Source organism: Capricornis sumatraensis, chromosome 7 (genome assembly GCF_032405125.1).
Source record: "Capricornis sumatraensis isolate serow.1 chromosome 7, serow.2, whole genome shotgun sequence".
NCBI classification, from domain to species: Eukaryota; Metazoa; Chordata; class Mammalia; order Artiodactyla; family Bovidae; genus Capricornis; species Capricornis sumatraensis.
The window spans coordinates 30,601,336-30,621,801 of NC_091075.1; positions in this window are offsets into that span (position 1 = coordinate 30,601,336).

A 20,466-nucleotide genomic window follows, 5' to 3' on the forward strand; every position below is an offset into this window, starting at 1 on the left:
AAATCATTCTGTCATTTTTGAGATTGCATCCAAGTACTGCATTTCAGACTCTTTTGTTGACCATGATGGCTACTCTATTTCTTCTAAGTAATTCCTTCCCACAGTAGTAGATATAATGGTCATCTGTGTTAAATTCCCCCATTCCAGTCCATTTTAGTTCGCTGATTCCTGGAATGTCGACGTTCACTCTTGCCATCTCTTGTTTGACCAGTTCCAATTTGCCTTGATTCATAGACCTGACATTCCAGGTTCCTATGCAATATTGCTTTTTACAGTATTGGACCTTGCGTCTATCACTAGTCACGTCCACAGCTGGGTATTGTTTTTGCTTTGGCTCCATCCCTTCATTCTTTCTGGATTTATTTCTCCATTGACCTCCAGTAGCATATTGGGCACCTATTGACCTGGGGAGTTCCTCGTTCATTATCCTATCATTTTGCCTTTTCATACTGTTCATGGAGTTCTCAATGCAAGAATACTGAAGTGGTTTGCCATTCCCTTCTCCAGTGGACCATATTCTGTCAGACCTCTCCACCATGACCCACCTGTCTTGGGTGGCCCCACAGGGCATGGCTTAATTTCATTCAGTTAGACAAGGCTGTGGTCCGTGTGATTAGATTTACTATAGTTTTCTGTGATTATAGTTTCAGTGTGTCTGCCCTCTGATGCACTCTTGCAAAACCTACCGTCTTACTTGGGTTTCTCCTACCTTGGACGTGAGGTATCTCTTCACGACTGTTCTTTAGTTAGCTAATGATTAATGTCAAGTTAAGCAATTATGGCTGCTGCCCTAAGAGAGCTGAAGTTGCTTATACTCCTACTAGACAGTTTTAGCTGGACATAATGTCAAACATTGCTGTTGATACTTTGCCTGAGGGGGAATATGTACTTTCCTTTTAAGACTCATTGAATTAGACTCACTACATTGAAAATTTGACCTATTCTCACCAGCAGTTGGGAATGTTCTCTATCCACCAGTTCACCAGGAAAGAGTAAAATATTTCATCATTTAAGTAAACTGTTGGTTGCAATTGTAAATAAAATATTTCTCCAGACTGTAGACTCCCATCCTGTGATTACATAATCCTATGGCAGAAGTTCTATCATGACCTTGAAACTTACATTTCTCTTCCTGATTTTTTTCACAGTATGACATTTCATCTCTATTTATGCCTCTTTTTTAATGTTCAAGTTTTGCTTTTTACTTTCTATATATACTTAGATAATTAGAATAATATGATGTGGTTTCTATGTAATTTTGACAAGGTAGTAAAAGGAATATAGCTACATACTTATAATTATGCTATAGATTTTGCATGGCTTTGTTTTACTTTTGGTGGCATATCTTACATGTAACTGTTCCTTATTTTTCATTAACAACAATCTCTTATGCATACACATATGCTCAGTCTTTAAGAACAGAGATAAAATCATGAAAATAAATATATTCAATGAGCTACCTAAATCATGTGGACATTTTCAGTGCCTAACAAATTCCAGATAGTTTGTTGCCTTAAACCACTTTAAAATTCTTAGTATAAAAGTTTCCTCTATGAATAGTAGCAACTGTATGTCCTAGATTTCTGAGGACAATTTTGATTTCAAAGAGTTCTATTTTCAGAACTATCAGGCTCTTCTGTCCTAGTTTTTCATTTAGAAAATACAATAATCATTCATACAAAATTAGGTTAGTAAATGTGCATCAGGTGTTATGTGAGATAGGGACTCAGTGTAAGATGTGATTATTATCACTTGTAAACTAAAGCATAGAACAATAAACATAATATTTTAAGCATATTTTTCTAAAAGTGTTTTTTGAATCCCCATAATATAGAAAACTAAATGTTTGAGAAAAAATATATATCTCTAATACCAGCACTGTTTCCAATGAGACATAGTTCTCCATATTCTCATGTTATATAATAATCACCCACTATTTATATTTTTTAATTGGAGGATAATTGCAATGTTCTTGATTTCTGCCTCCCTGTCTTTGTATGTTTCTAAATAGCATAGGTAATGATCAAATAATTCTGGCAAATATATATAATAAGTTGTATTTTTAATAACAATCATTATTTATATTTTACCAGTTCATATATGAATATTAATGAATACATATGGTGTCATAGGAAAATATGTACATTTTATTTCAATAAATTTTAAGCAAGCACAGAATATAATATCTAGTATATTGCTATTGAGAATTTATGACAAGTGAAATAGGTACTTGAAATTGCATAGTTTTATTATAGTCAGTGGTTATGATGTTTTGTTTTATGTGTCAGACTGGTTAGACTATAATATCAGTTATTTAACTAAACAGCAGTCTCTGTGTTAATGTAAACCTCATCTACTTTGTAGATGTGCTTAGCATCTACAATCAGTTGACTTTAAGTAACGAAGATTTCTCTTGATAATGGATTGGGCATCATTAAATTGTTTGAAAGTCTTAAGGGAAAAAACTAAAGTTTCCTGGGGGAAAGAAAATTATATCTCAAGATTGTTTAAGATGAGAATAAATTCTTGATTGAGTTTCTAACCTGCCAGCCTGGTGACAGCTTCCTGATTTGTCATCCCCCACAATCATGTGAGCCAATTCGTTAAAATAAGTACATCTCCGTTTCTGTCTCCCTCTCTCACCATTCCTCTCCCTCCTCCCATTTCTCCTTTTCTTCCTCTCCCTCTTGTTATCCTCCAGCTATTGGTTCTATCTTTCTGTAGAACCTTAAGCTACAAAGTGGCTATTAGTATAGGTATCAGAAAGAACTTATGAAATAAAATTATCCAGTTTGTTTATATAAAGAATATAGATTATTTGGCATACTTCCACAATAATTAAAAAGGCTTATATATGTGTGTATATATATATATATGTGTGTGTGTGTGTGTGTGTGTATATATATATATTTAGTTTACAGAGAATTTATGAAAGTCCTATATTCATATGGTTAATCATGCATTCATGCATGCTAAGTCACTTCAATCATGTCCGACTCTTTGAGACATTATGGACCATAACCCATCAGGTTCTTCTGTCCATGGGATTCTCCAGGCAAGAATACTAGAGTGGGTTGTTGTTTCCTCCTCCAGGGGATCTTCCCAACCCAGTGATCGAACCTGGATCTCTTTAAGTCTACTGCATTAGCAGGCAGATTCCTTACCACTAACACCAACTGGAAAGCTCCAATTATTCATATAGATATGTTTCTATTTTTTAAATTAGATAGGGATTTTTTTTTCTCTCAGCAATGTAACAGGTGAAGATAATTAGTATGAATACTGTAAAAGTAAATATAGTTCACCTATACCATCCTCATGCACCAATAAGAAGAGGGAACAAGATGTCAGAAAGCAGATGAATAAGCTTATGTGTCCTGACTTGCAACAATGGGACAAATCTTAGTGTTAAGACAAGATGGGTCATTATAATGAGGGGAAAGTTCAAGGCCCTACTCTATCTTCAGTTTGTACCTATTGGATATTTGCAGACATGGTGACCTTATATAAAAACAAGGACAAGCAACAGTGGTTTCTACACTGAGTGTGAAATCTGCACATTAATCAGCAATAGCTCCTTCGTGGTTAAGCTGTATTCCCTAGGCTGATTGTTTTGGGCAGTGAGAAAACCAATTCTCACACTCATGAGTCTCTTTGAGCTCCCTAAGGATCCAGAAGTTCTTGATTTTCCCTGGAGGATGCAGAAGATAGTTAAATAAAGTCTGCATAAGATAGTTAAATAAAGTCAGCAATTCTGCTATTAGGACCAAGAGGGCAAAGTAACTGCACAATAAAATTATGAAATGGACAGCCTGAGCCAGAGGAAAGATGTACAAGTATCAACTATTTGGGGACATTGTAATACCAGAAGAAAAAGTGCAGGGTAACTCTCCATAAAGACCAGTGAAAACGAAGATTGACATGAACGTATTTACATATAGCTGAGGCATCAACTACCCACAGCCACTATATCATACAAGATACTCTTTTCCCTGTATATATGATGAAGCCTCCAGAAAGAGCAATTTCATTTACCTGAAAGACATTGAGTTCCCTAGAAGATATTTTAAACCAAAAGAGAAGAAAATTTATTAATAAAAGGAATAAATTGCAATCTATTCTTCACATGTGTTCTCAGTGGAGTTCATGAGAAAAATGAGAGCTTTTTCATAAAACATAGAAGCTTTGTTTTCTTGCATATCTGAAAACTAGTGTATTAAATATAAATTTCATTAAAATGTTTGTAGTGAAATGATTCATTAGACTCTCATTAAGGAGCCAATTCCTTACTATCTGACATATTTTAATTGTTTCACAAGGGGTAAAAAAAAGCATTTGTTAAGTTGCACGTTGATAACTCTTCAGAAATTAAACTCTGTCAACACATACTTAACATTTTTATTTGAGTGTAAAGCATAAAAGATATTGATAAACTCACTCTGTGATAACCTGTGTATGTTTTTTTTTCTATTTTGTAAAATATCCCACAACTTTATATGATGAGAATTTTCATGAACTCATGAAAAGTTCAAATTTCATAAATCAGCTTATTAAGTATTCTAAGATATTTTTCTTTAATCCTTCAGTTGCAAGGAAAAATAGTCTGCCCTTTCAGTTCAGTTCAGTTCAGTCGTTCAGTCATGTCCGACTCTTTGCGACCCCATGAATCGCAGCACACCAGGCCTTCTTGTCCATCACCAACTCCCGAAGTTCACTCAGACTCACATCCATTGAGTCAGTGATGCCATCCAGCCATCTCATCCTCTGTCGTCCCCTTCTCCTCCTGCCCCCAATCCCTCTCAGCATCAGAGTCTCTTCCAATGAGTCAACTCTTTGCATGAGGTGGCCAAAGTACTGGAGTTTCAGCTTTAGCATCATTCCTTCCAAAGAAATCCCAGGGCTGATCTCCTTCAGAGTGGACTGGTTGGATCTCCTTGCAGTCCAAGGGACTCTCAAGAGTCTTCTCCAACACCACAGTTCAAAAGCGTCTGCCCTTTACTCAAGTGATTTTAACTGATTGTTTAAAAAGGCAGTGTTTGAATTTTCTCTTATGTGCTATAGGATATTTGGTGACAGACGTTATAATTCGAGGCCTCAAGGTTCTATGAATGATTTTTCTGTCATGATTATAGTAGCAAAAGATATTATAAATTTGACTTTTCTATGAAGAACCAATGCTTTAAAGTACAGTTTGTCATCCATAGCTTCAGGTTTCAGTGGACTAAATCTGTTCACTGTACTGGATTAAATCTGGACAGAGGACTAAATCTGTTCACTGTACCAAGCCATTTTATGTAAGGAACTTACATAAAAGGCATCCTTGGATTTTGGTATCTGTGGAGACTCCTGGAATCAATCCCTTGCAGATACCAAGGGGTGACTGTAACTAACTTCTTGAGTAGCTAACATACTATTTCAAAACAGTAGATTTACTGTTAAAAAAGTGAGAATGAGAGAAACTAAATATTATCACCAACTTTCAGGTTTGAAAAGAAAATTTTAAATAGAGTACCAATACATAAAAATTGCAAAGTTGCATTCTTTTGTGAGAATACCTATACACACATATAATCACAAACTTATAGTCTTTACTAATAGTTAACAATCACAACTGAACTAAACAATCACAAGAATTTGCTGAGGAACAAGACTATGGTTTTTCCAGTAGTCATGTATGGATGTGAGAGTTGAACTGTGAAGAAAGCTGAGCTCCAAATAATTGATGCTTTTGAACTGTGGTGTTGGAGAAGACTCTTGAGAGTCCCTTGGACTGCAAGGAGATCCAACCAGTCCACTCTGAAGGAGATCAGCCCTGGGATTTCTTTGGAAGGAATGATGCTGAAGCTGAAACTCCAGTACTTTGGCCACCTCATGTGAAGAGTTGACTCATTGGAAGAGACTCTGATGCTGAGAGGGATTGGGGGCAGGAGGAGAAGGGGACGACAGAGGATGAGATGGCTGGATGGCATCACTGATTCAATGGGTGTGAATCTGAGTGAACTCCGGGAGTTGGTGATGGACAAGGAGGCCTGGCGTGCTGCGATTCATGGGGTCACAGAGAGTCGGACACGACTGAGCAACTGAACTGAACTGAATAGTTAGTCATGTTGAACATTTTTGATGTGGTTTTTAGCCATCTAAATGTCTTCTTAGAGAAATGTTTGTTTAGATCTTCTGCCCATTTTTGACTGGATTGTTTGTTTCCTTGATGTTAACCGGAATGATCTGCTTGTGTGTTTTGGAGATTAATACCTTATCAGATGCTTCATTTACAAATATTTTCTCTCATTCTGAAGGTTATCTTTTCTGTTTGTTTATGAGTTTCTTTGAGGTGCAAAATCTGTTTAGTTGTCCAGTTTTCCCAGCACCACTTATTGAAGAGGCTGTTGTCTTTTTTTTCCTTTCTCTCGTTGTATATTCTTGCCTCTTTTGTCATAGATTAGGCAACCATAGATGAGGTGACCATGGATGCATGTGTTTATCTGAAAATTCACTCCTATTCCATAGATCTATGTGTTTTTGTGCCAACACCATACTCTTTTGATGACTGTAGCTTTGTAATATTGTTTGAATCAAGGGAGCCTGATTTTTCCAGTTTTATTTTTCTTTGTCAACATTGCTTTGACTATTTGGGCTGCACTGTGTTTCTGCACAAAATTTAAGAGCCTCTGTCTTGCCTAACGTTTATTTAGTTCAGTATTGCAGATGCATGATATACTGACTGTTTATATTATACAATTATATTTCTTACACAGTTTTATGTGATATGGTGTGCACAGGTTAGAGACTCAAAAATTACCAGTGAATGATTGCAGTCTTTCTAATCAATAACATTATATGTGACCATTTACTTCCACAAATACACCACAATTATGGCAGCTGAAAATTAAAATCTGATGATAGTGTTTATTTACTATCATTATTCAAATACTTCATTATGGAAATATTTTAAATTACATTATAGTCCAACACTTGCTGATCATCTGAACCTTTTTGCTAAGTTATAGTTAACCAAAAATAACATCTTTACAAAGCTCTGTAATAGGGAAATGTAAAGATAGGAAAAATCAACTCTGCATTGTTAAAAGTCAACATTTGGTATTTTCATATAGCTTCTCTCTTTATATTCCATTTTGTTTGCTCATTTCTTTCTATACCTTCATATACACAGGTACATGTTCCCCCTCCCTTTATCTCATGGACCCCTCTAAAACTGAAATTATTTCAGCAGCATTTGTGATTAGAAGCTACACTCTTCATACATTTCTCCCATTAGGCATAAATAGATCCTAGTCCCTTATGTTCTGTCACTTTACCATTTTTTCTCTTTCATCCTCCACAAGAGTCTTAACAAGCCTCAATGTATATAATGGTCAATGTGCTCTGAATTCACAGACTTGGATATTTGCTCTTCTACAGCCCTGTACTGGAAATGGGTCAAGAACTGGGCCAAAACCTCTAGAGTGCAGCAGCCATCAAAAGCCAGTATTTTATTCCCCCCTCCCAAATGAATGTCAGTGGGCTGATTTCCTATTCCCCAAGGAACATCTGAATGGTGTATTGTAAACTGAGCAGCCTCTCCACAGACCAGAACCTAAAACATTTACAGATTAGAAAGTAAAAAAGCATATAGTATATGCTAATTCTTTCCTTATGAATAGTTATTTGTGTCTTCACTATTTAATGAAGTTACAGACTGTGGCCTCGCTGTGAAAGTACAGTAATTAGGAATCAATTATGCACTATATTGAAACATTGGTTACTCTGCTGCTTTAAGATAATTGGGAAGTAACTATATTGTCATTTTTATGTACGCTGACTACATTGAATCACAGTGTTTCAGTGATGACATGCTGGCAAATTACACATACATTTTTTTCATATTGGGTTATGAAATGTGAACACTGCTCTCATAGAATGAACTCCAAAGATAATGTGTAAGTTCAAGCAGCTATGTAAAAATAGTCAAGGCTTCTCAGTTAATTTTCATTCCAAATGCAATTAGTGCTACTTAATAGAACGTGGTGTGATATTAGAAAATGGATCTAAATGCATTGTTGGTTTACTTGCATGTGTATATATGTGTGCAAATGTGCATTTTAGCTTGGCTACTGGAGGGATTAAAAAATTAAATTTGTTGTTTTTTTTTTTTTAGAGTAAAGTGTTTATTTAAAAATAAATACTTTGAGAATAACATAAAAATAAGTAAATAGAAACAGTGATATGTTAAAATCCAGTGCCCTGAAGAAGTTTTCAGTTGAGACTTTTTAGAGAGGTATGATTCTTTTCTAATTATGTGACTGGAAAGCAAAATCTTGTGATATTGGAGAAATGTTTTGCTCGCTTACTTGTCTGCTTATTTATTTGATGTTGCTAATGTGTTCTCATAGAGATGAGTAGGGGTGACAAATCTTGAGCCAAGAACTTAGTTGACCATTCTAATATTAATATCATCAGAATTTCCACATTAAAGATAAATATATTGTTTACCTTCTAAAAACAAAGCACCGGAATGCTCAAGAGATTTAATTTAGGCAACAAATGTGTTAACAGAATTGGCAGTGATGGCCCATAATTTAAACGACCTGTCTCAATTTTTGGTTAGTGAGCTGGTTTGGCATGCTAATGTATAATTATTAAGGAGCAGTGGCTGTGCTTTGCTGGAGCAGCCGTGGAGAGATACCCTACACCCAAGGTAAGAGAAACCCAAGTAAGATGGTAGGTGTTCCAAGAGGGCATCAGAGGGCAGACACACTGAAACCATACTCACAGAACACTAGTCAATCTTATCACACTAGGACCACAGCTTGTCTAAATCAGTGAAACTAAGCCATGCCCTCAGGGCAACCCAAGACAGGCAGGTCATGGTGGAGAGGTCTGACAGAATGTGGTCCACTGGAGAAGGGAATGGCAAACAACTTCAGTATTCTTGCCTTGAGAACCCCATGAACAGTATGAAAAGCAAAACGATAGGATACTGAAAGAGGAACTCCCCAGGTCAATAGGTGCCCACTATGCAACTGGATATCAGAGGATAAATAACTCCAGAGAGAATGACAGGATGGAGCCAAAGAAAAAGCAATAGCCAGTTGTAGATGTTACTGGTGATAGACGCAAGGTCCAATGCTGTAAAGAGCAATGTTGCATAGGAACCTGGAATGTCAGGTCCATGAATCAAGACAAATTGGAAGTGGTCAAACAGGAGATGGCAAAAGTGAACGTTGACATTCTAGGAATCAGCAAACTAAAATGGACTGGAATGGGTGAATTTAACTCAGATGACCATTATATCTACTACTGCGGGCAGAAATCCCTCAGAAGAAATGGAATAGCCATCATGGTCAACAAAAGAGTCTGAAATGCAGTACTTGAATGCAGTCTTAAAAATGAGAATGATCTCTGTTCATTTCCAAGGCGAACCATTCAATATCACAGTAATCCAAGTCTATGCCCCAGCCAGTAACACTGAAGAAGCTGAAGTTGAATGGTTCTATGAAGACTTACAAGACCTTTGAGAACTAACACCCAAAAAAGATGTCCTTTTCATTATAGGGTACTGGAATGCAAAAGTAGGAAGTCAAGAAACACCTGGAGTAACAGGCAAATTTGGCCTTGGAATACGGAATGAAGCAGGGCAAAGACTAATAGACTTTTGCCAAGAAAATGTCTACACATGGACATCACCAGATGGTCAACACCAAAATCAGATTGATTATATTCTTTGCAGCCAAAGATGGAGAAGCTCTATACAGTCAACAAAATCAAGACCAGGAGCTGACTGTGGCTCAGATCGTGAACTCCTTATTACCAAATTCAGACTTAAATTGAAGCAAGTAGGGAAAACCACTAGACCATTCAGGTATGACCTAAATCAAATCCCTTATGATTATACAGTGAAAGTGAGAAATAGATTTAAGGGCCTAGATCTGATAGATAGAGTGCCTGATGAACTATGAAATGAGGCTCATGACATTGTACAGGAGACAAGGATCAAGACCATCCCCATGAAAAAGAAATGCAAAAAAGCAAAATGGCTGTCTGGGGAGGCCTTACAAATATCTGTGAAAAGAATAATTGAAAAGCAAAGGAGAAAAGGAAAGATATACGCATCTGAATGCAGAGTTCCAAAGAATAGCAAGAACAGATGAGAAATCCTTCTTCAGCGATCAGTGGAAAGAAATAGAGGAAAAGAACAGAAAGGGAAAGACTAGAGATCTCTTCAAGAAAATTAGAGACACCAAGGGAACATTTCATGCAAAGATGGGCTCGATAAAGGACAGAAATGGTATGGACCTAACAGAAGCAGTAGATATTAAGAAGAGCTGGCAAGAATACACAGAAGAACTATACAAAAAGTATCTTCACTACCTGGGTAATCATGATGGTGTGATCACTAATCTAGAGCCAGACAGCCTGGAATGTGAAGTCAAGTGGACCTTAGAAAGCATCACTATGAACAAAGCTAGTGGAGGTGAAGGAATTCAGTTGAGCTTTTTCAAATCCTGAAAGATGATGCTGTGAATGTGCTGCACTCAATATGCCAGCAAATTTGGAAAACTCAGCAGTGGCCACAGGACTGGAAAAGTTCAGTTTTCATTCCAATTCCAAAGAAAGGCAATGCCAAAGAATGCTCAAACTGCCACACAATTGCACTCTTCTCACATGTTAGTAAAGTATGCTCAAAATTCTCTAAGCCAGGCTTCAACAATACATAAACCATGAACTTTCAGATGTACAAGCTGGTTTTAGAAATGGTAGAGGAACCAGAGATCAAATTGCCAACATCTGCTGGATCATGGAAAAAGCAAGAGAGTTCCAGAAAAACATCTATTTCTGCTTTATTGACTATGCCAAAGCCTTTGACTGTGTGGATCACAAAAAACTGCAGAAAATTCTGAAAGAGATGGGAATGCCAGACCACCTGACCTGCCTCTTGAGAAATCTGTATGCAGGTCATGAAGCAACAGGTAGAACTGGACATGGAACAATAGAATGGTTCCAAATAGGAAAAGGAGTACATCAGGCTGTATATTGTCACCCTGCTTATTTAACTTCTATGCAGAGTACATCATGAGAAATGTTGGACTGGAAGAAACACAAGCTGGAATCAAGATTGCCAGGAGAAATCTCAATAACCTCAGATATGCAGATGACACCACCCTTATGGCAGAAAGTGAAGAGGAATTAAAAAGCCTCTTGATGAAAGTGAAAGTGAAAGTGGAGAGTGAAAAAGTTGGCTTAAAGCTCAGCATTCAGAAACGATCATGGCATCTGGTCCCATCAGTTCATGAGAAATAGATGGGGAAACAGTGTCAGACTTTATTTTTGGGGGGCTCCAAAATCACTGCAGATGGTGACTGCAGCCATGAAATTAAAAGATGCTTGCTCCTTGGAAGGAAAGTTATGACCAGCTTAGATAGTATATTCAAAAGCAGAGACATTACTTTGCCGACTAAGGTCCGTCTAGTCAAGGCTATGGTTTTTCCAGTCGTCATTTATGGATATGAGAGTTGGACTGTGAAGAAAGTTGAGCGCTGAAAAATTGATGCATTTGAACTGTGGTGTTGGAGAAGACTCTTGAGAGTCTCTTGGACTGCAAGGAGATCCAACCAGTCCACTCTGAAGGAGATCAGCCCTGGGATTTCTTTGGAAGGAATGATGCTAAAGCTGAAGCTCCAGTACTTTGGCCACCTCATGCGAAGAGCTGACTCATTGGAAAAGACTTTGATGCTGGGAGGGTTTGGGGGCAGGAGGAGAAGGGGATGACCGAAGATGAGATGGCTGGATGGCATCAATGACTCAATGGAATTGAGTCTGAGTGAACTCCGGGAGATGGTGATGGACAGGGAGGCCTGGCATGCTGCGATTCATGGGGTCGCAAAGAGTCGGACATGAATGAGTGACTGAACTGAACTGAATGTATCATTTTTGCTCTCAGCTCCCTTCTTTTCATTTATTTTCCTTACAACTTAAAATATGTTTATTTATTTTATTTTATTTTTTTGCTGTGCTTGATCTTTGTTGCTGTGCATGAACTTTCTCTAGTTGCAGTGAACTGGCACTAGTCTCTGGTTGCAGTGCATGGGCTTCTCATTGCAGTAGCTTCTCTTGTGGGTCACAGGCTCTAGGCACATGGGCTTTAGTAGTTACAGCGAGTGGGCTCAGTAGTTTTGGTACATAGGCTTAGTTGCTCTGCGGCGTGTAAGGTTTTCCTAGACCAGGTATTGAACCAGTGTCCCTTGCATTACAAGGCAGATTCTTAAACAGTGGCCCCATCAGGGAAGCTCACTACATCATTTTAATTTGAAAAATATTATCAGCCATTTAAAAAATTAGAGATTTCACATTCACATCAAAAATAAATGGTTCTAAAATGTGGGAGCAAAAATTAACTTGCAGTATAGATACAGGAAATTGAAATGATTTTTTCTTTTCATTGGCCAAGAGTTAACACTGTATCTATTGATGATAATTATTCTAGTGTGCACCATCCTCAGTCTGAAAAACAAGGATAGTCTTTCCTGACTTCCATTTATACTTTTTACATGGCCACAGTCGAAAAAAAGAAGCTTCTCAAAATACCTGAATCTCAAATGTTTTATGAAAGTATTGTTCAGATATAAATGGATCCCATTCTATACTTTGAAATGTAATGTGTCTTGCCTCCAGTGGGTAATTAAGGGATAGATTATATGTAATAGCAAGAGTTGCAGTCCTTAAAATAAAATTGAAAGCATTCTTCCAGAGCTGCATTCAACTAATACCATCCATATTATCTTCAGTCAGACAATCCCACCAAATGTGGCAGTCCAGATACTTTATAAACATCGAACTATTCTAAAAGCTGCTGGTGCACTGGGATGACCCAGAAGGATGGGATGGGGAGGGAGGCGTGAGGGGTGTTCAGGATGGGGAACACATGTACACCCATGGTGGATTCATGTCAATGTATAGCAAAACCAATACAGTATTGTAAAGTAAAATAAAATTAAATAAATAAAACTGAGATAAAAAAAGAGAGAACTGACAAAAAATAAATAAAAGCCTGATACACTTGATCACTGATTACCCAATTACTTAAGAGGGAAAATCTGAACACAAACAAAAGTATTTAAGTACAGATTTGTTTTTAATTATAAGCAAGCTAAATTAATTAAAATACAGGGGTATTACTGTGAAAGTGAAAAGTGAAAGTGAAGTCACTCAGTCGTGAAGGGAAAATTACTATGAAGGGAAAAATATATCAGAAATTGTCTTAAATGTGATTCTTAGTAGACAAGTGTCTTGTATCATTTAACAGCAGAAAATTAAGACAATGGACATAAATGTGTTTTTCACTTCCTCAGGTGGTATTTGATTTTCTTTGGTTTTCTTTCTGTAATTGTGAAATTAACAAGTGGTGAAAAGTGAAATTATTTTAAATATTTTTGATACTAAAGTTTCAACAAGAGTAAACACTGTATCATCTACTTGCACTCATTTCTGATGAGCAGCATCAGTAAAAATAGATTGCCTTGAAGATACAGGATAACAGCGATGTTAGATTAATGAATCCTCTAAAAAAGAAGAAAATAGAATGTAGTAATAATTTATGATCATGCAAATCTAAAGGGTCTTAGATTTCCATTTTTCTCAAGTTCAAGTTAGAAGAAAGGGAGATTGCCCCCTTGAATTACTCTTTATTTCTATCTGATTAAAGAAAGTTAGAGTTTCTTTTAAACACATGTTCAGGAGCACTGCAATATTAAAAGAAAACAATCAGCTGTTGCTGTTTGTATATTTTCAACCTGAAAAATGGCAGTTCCATTAGGCTATTAATCCAAAGTATTAGCCAATATGTGTTTTCTGATGAAGTTTCAGTATAGCAGAACCACATGGGGTGGAAGGCCATAGATAAAATTGAGATGCTGCTCAGCCAGAAGTGAAGAATTATCAATGCATTACTTCTATCTAATTGTACAAACATCCATAATAATCTTTGTTCTCAAATTAATGCATCTCCATTTCTGGTACTGATTTGAGGTGATTTTGCAATGGTAGATTGAGTCCTGGAGTTTGAACAAATATTTAGTATAGAAATAATGTCTTAGAGTAGAAGAAAGTGATAGGAAATGATTGTCACTAGGACACATATATCAGAGGAATGATCAGAATGCTTTTATTGATGATGCAGAGAATAATTCTAGATCCTAGCAGGGAATGGTGAATCAGGATACCAGCTATCAGATAGATTCACTTCTGTAATTGAGTAATGATATTGTCTATGTATAATTAAGGGGAACATGAGAACAACCATCCTTTGACCTATGGCAGTCATTAATTTGTGGTATGTTAGATCTTTCCCCTAGAACCTCATACAGAGTCTTTGTGATATCTCTTAGGTTATGATTGCAATAAATGCTCTCTTTTTTATTTTCTTTTAGCTATATTTTGTCTAGTAAAATGCTGCTTTATTTTCACTGTGATTGAGAGTATATTGTCATTAAATATTCATAATCAACCTTGAAGAAAAATCATAGATCAGACAAAAATGTTATTGAAAAATTTATATTACATAACAAAGACAAAATATTATGAACACAGTAGGAAATTCCAGCACAAAGAGAAGTATGGAAAATTTCACTAAGAATATTTTTAAAGACTTAAGTATGGAAGGAAATTTTTAAAATACAAGGGTAAAGTGCTTAGCTTACTCTATTATATTTTAAACATATGAAGTTATGAAACTTTTGACATGAAATGATGCAGAAACGAATCAGTGAAAATAAATAGAGATATACATTCATATAATAATGTCAGTTAAAGCAATAATGGGGCAAGAGATTTTTAAGATTAAGTTGGTTTAAAATTGCTTTTATATTTGGCTTCTCTGGTAGCTCAGCTAGTAAAGAATCCACCTGCAATGCAGGAGACCTGGGTTTGATTCCTGAGTCAGAAAGATCCCCTGGAGAAGAAAAATGGCAACCCTCTCCAGTGTTCTCATCTGGAAAATCCCAGGCACAAAGGAGCCTGGTGGGCTACAGTCCATGGGTTCACAAAGAGTTGGACATAACTAAACAACAAAGCATGGAAGTAATTTAGGTCTCAGTTTTACATATTTCACTAAAGTAAATTCTGCATAGACTAAAGATTTATAAAATATCACTACTCCTTGTATAAAATATACATCAGTACCTATATAATATTGTACTGTTAGGACTTTCTGTGTCTGAACCCATGGACATTAAAACAAATTAAAACTCTAATACATTTCACAAATTAAAAATAAAACTCTTCATGGAAAAATATTTATATATGTAGATATGCCTTTATTGGTTAAGAGTTTTATGTTTTTCAATGTATCAAGGGGCAAATGATTTTGTGTATTGAGTTTGTGAAATGTTATTCCTAATACCTTTTCCAGTGTGTAGCTAAGTATGGTGGAAATACAATTTCGAAAAGAAAGAGAATGACACATTGATTATTAAAGAAAAGCTTTTTCATTTTTTTAAATGAGTGATAAGAGACAGGTATAGCTTGCCTCTTATTCATCCAGTTGCTGAGGGAAGGATCTCTGCCCTCACTTGTGTGAAATGACCAAACAAGTCTGTCAGAGAAGTGAAACCCATTGAGGTTGAGAATTGGTGGACTACCATTGGTCCAGCGGACAGGGAAACTAGCCAAATGGGGAGCCTCTCTCTCTGGTGGGTACATGTCTGGTGAGAGCAGAATTCACAGTTAGGGGGCCCTGTGAGGTTCAAAGACTTCAAGGCAAAATATGAAGTTTTAGGCTTTATATTGCAATCAAACAGTTGATGCTTTCTCATTAAGTACATATTTTAGTGATATTGGTATTTTTAGGAAGTGGAAGAACTAACTGTCTCAGTAGCCAAGTAGACACTTGGTCAGAAAGGCTACATGGTGAGGTGCTTGTCCAAAATTTGAACTTTAGAAGTGTCCAATAAAGGCAGTGTGTGGCATTGAAGTAGGGAATGCATGTCCCCAGGGAGCCTTAATTTAGACTAATTAATGGCTGTGACAGTAATGACAGTCAATAGGGGTCCAGTTCGGAGAAGGCACTGGCACCCCACTCCAGTACTCTTGCCTGGAAAATCCCATGGACAGAGGAGCCTGGTGGGCTGCAGTCCATGGGGTCGCTAAGAGTCGGACACAACTGAGCGGCTTCACTTTCACTTTTCACTTTCATGCGTTGGAGTAGGAAATGGAAACCTACTCCAGTGTTCTTGCCTGGAGAATCCCAGGGACAGGGGAGCCTGGTGGGCTGCCGTCTGTGGGGTTGCACAGAGTCGGACATGGCTGAAGCGACTTAGCAGCAGCAGCAGCAGGGGTCCAGTTGCTATTTTGTAATTTAATAATAGAATTGAGGCAACTATTAGGTCTCTATATTAAACTAGGGCCATGGTGGGTTAGTTTTGCACAATGAGTGCCATAACTATGGGAAATTTAGATAATGCAATAGTGAAGTGAGGCATACCTATTTACTATTTTATATTCAGAAATTCCCCTAAAATTACAGGGCGATTATGTTTACATTTAGTGGTATACCTGGGTATAACTGTAATTTAAGCCCTAGTATTAAAGTCCCTGAAATCTTACAAAATAGTGTATTTCAGCTGATGTTAAAGTTCATTCAGAACCTATAGTATAGAGATACAAAACCCAATTAATATCAATTTTTATATTGGCTAAATTGGTATTGGTAAAATTTTTAAGCAAGTTTTAGATTTCCAGTTTGATCAAATGTTGAATCTCTGTTTTAAATATATATTTTTGTGTGTTCAGATTTTTTTGTTTCCTCCTTCCTTTTTTTGTCACTGGATATATTCAGTATGAGGGATTCTCTCTTATCCTGTTCATTTTTATAAATAATTTTATTCAAAGTCTCAAATCAGTATCATTAGGGATCGGGGCCTCCCAGTGCTAGTGATTGTATATGGTTTAAAGAATCTGGTTTAGGTAAGATTTGAATTAATCCCTTCACTACACTAGATGTTTTCCCTTATAACTCTGAAGATTGGGGTCTTTATTAGCAGAAGCATATGTAGGGGGGTTGTGCAATGGAAGACCCCTGGGCCACAATTCAGAGCCTGGTGGATCAAAACCATTCCATGCTACAGCCTGTCCCACTTGGGAGAGATTTGAAGAATTTATTTATCCATTTAACAAACATTTATAGAGTGTTTACTAAGTACCAGGCACTGTTTTATACTCAGAGGATAGAATAAGAAGAAAACTGCATCTCTGCTCTATAGTTTATATTTCAATGAGCAAGGGAAGTTTTATGTAAACAAGCAAATATATGAAAATACGGTTTTAATAGAGAGGAAAATACACAAGAAAGGAAAGGGTGAGCATCAGGGCGACTAGAGGCTGGGGAGTGTTGTTTTAACTAGAGTAACCAGGGAAGGTCAAACTTCTAGTCTGCAGTGTTAAGGACTGTAGAATTTTTCTCATTGAAGACGCACAATGTACAAATATACTGAAACATGCATAGTAACTAGAGAAGCCAGTGTTACTGGGAGAATATTTTGGTACTGTCTGGCAGAGCTTTTGTAAAGGATGAGCTTCTTAAGTCAGTGCATTATTTCTTGCAGCTGCATATAATGTGGCTGCAAAGGTGGTTTGTGCAAGGAAGTTGATTTCAAGTCATGGTTAAAGTATCACTCATGAATTTAGAATCTCTCAGACATACAAATCTTCCATTTTATCCCCATATGTTGTTATGAGCCTTAATTAATGTTACTCCTATAACAACAAATCAAAGAAAGCCCAGACAGCCTAGACTAGTATGCAAGACCCATTCCATTTAAGAAGTACATTTATGTTTCCACTGAAGACACAGCAGATCCATCATCATAAATTTATATACACTTTATATAGCATTGAGTTTTTTATGGGTACTTTATTGGCTTTAACATTTATGAAATAGTAGCCATTTTAACTCCATACACTCAAACATTGATTTTTCTCAACCCAGTACGATTGCTACAACAGCATTCCTTTTTAAAATAATAGGGTAAAGCAGCTGTCTACTAACGATTTCTATTGATCATGCATAGAAATTTGAATTCATGGTATAGCAGAATACTATAAATTTCAGGGGTTTTTTCTGTATTGGTTTCTGCTTTTAACTACAAACAGTGTTTTGCCTATCATGGAGAATTATTTTTGTAGTAGCCAGCATTCATAAATAACAATTGAAAATATTTACTTGAATAAGAAAGCAAACCTTTATTTCAATGAAAATTGAACACTTAAAAACTAAATTAATAAGTTAGTGGGTATCTACTTCATCAATTAAGACAAATATGTGCATCTTATCTGAATTATCCATATCTACTACTAATCAATCTATCTACCTACCTTCCTATCTAGTATATATGTGTGTAGGTGCTCAGTCGCTCAGTCCTATCTGATTATTTGCAGCCCTGTGGATGGTAGCCCCTCAGACTCCTCTGCCCATGAACTTTTCTAGGCAAGAATCCTGGAATGGGATGCCATTTTTCTTCTCCAGGGAATCTTCCTAACCCAGGGATTGAACCGACGTCTCTTGCATCTCTTGCATTGGGCAGGCAAATTCTTTACTACTAGCGTCACCTGGAAAGCCCGTCTAGTACTACATATATAGCCAAAAATAAAAAAGAACATGAATAAAAAGCTCACACATAAATAAAAGCAAAAATATTTAATATCACTAATACTCAAAAAATGTAAAAGAAAACCAAACAATATGAAAATATCTTTAAGTAAAAAATGAAATGATGGTGTTATTAAGGCTCAAACACTTATAATTTTATTAAAAATAATTTATTCTCTATCTTACACAAAATATTTAATATTATTTACTAAAATATGTTGGAGAAGAGCATGGCAACCCACTCCAGTATTCTTGCCTGGAGAACCCCATGGACAGAGGAACCTGGTGGGCTACAGTCCATGGGGTCTCAAAGAGTCAGACACAACTGAAGTGACTTAGCACGTACCCACGCACTAAAATATACAACAAACGGTAAAAAAAATCTGCCTGCAATGCAGGAGACATGGGTTCGATCCCTGTATAGGGCAGATCCTCTGGAGAAGGGCATGGCAATCTACTCCAGTATGCTTGCCTGGAGAATCCCATAGACAGAGGAGCCTAGCAGAGTCGCACAGAGTCGGACACGACTGAAGTGATTTAGTATGCATGTACAGGTAACAAATATTGTCTTAAGAGTAAGGCAAAGGGATATATAATTGATCAAGATATTTTTTCTTGATGCTAGACTGAAGGGAAAATATATTTTCTTGGTTTAGCCTAAAATATTAGAGTAGGTTTTAAACTACATCTTTACATTAACGAGAAGTTTGGTTCTTGTAAAGTTGTTTGCTAAGCATGAATCAGTGCAAACTGATAGCATAAGGCCTACCATAAATCACTGAATTCTAAACATAGCCAAAAGCTCTTAAAACTATTCAGTATGTAAATTTTATATTGATCCAAAGAATAATATTTAACATATCTAAATAAATATATTTGTATTGCAGACACATGCCCTAAAAGTTGAGGAGCAATTCACTTAAAATTGGCAAAGGACAGCATTCCTCTTATTTCTGCCAAATACTCCCAGTAATATGCAACACATCAGATTATTTCCTTGGAAATCCAACTAGTGTATTCCAGAAGATGAACTTAAACTTTTAACTGGTATCAAACAAAATGTCCACTTGCCAACATGCCAGGAGCTTGTCATGAAGGCAAACTAAAAATAATAATAATAACAATAAAGGATTAATGGAGTCAATGTAAATTGTTGTTGATGCAACATTCTACCCATTCAAGGAGACAGGGCTGCCTCAAGATATTTGTACCAAGATGTCAGTAAGGGAAGAATCTCACAGACGAATTGGCTAGATGATGTCATTAATAAACATTGAATAAAATCAGATAAGAAAATTAAAAGAGCAAACTTCAGGGTCTATATTTTCAGAGAAAATGTTAGAATGTTTTCTAAGGATTTGCAGCAGACATATTAAGACAAATTATGTGAAGAGAGGCAAATCCTACTAATGGGAGAAAGCTCTCAGTCGTTTAGACATGACAAAGAAGTAACTTTGCAAGTATCAATGGCCAAAAAATTACCTGAAGAGCTTGTAGTAATGCAGATTTTCAGATCCTGACCCTAGAAATTCAATTTCAGAAGACCTGGAGTGGAGTTTGAGAATCTCCACTCTATTTAATATGCACTGGAATTGACCTTGGGTCAGATACTCCAGTGTAACCACTTTGAAGAATGTTATTTCTACCGGAGGAAACTGTGATTTAATGGAGAAACAGCACAATGATTTTGAAAAAATTCAGTTGCAACAAGTTCTAAGGTTTCTCAAGTCTTCTTTCTTGGTAGATTTTCTTAGGAGGTATTATTTCCCTTCACAACAAGACAGATGAATGAATGATGTCTAGAAATGTTCTGGGAACTTAACAATTCT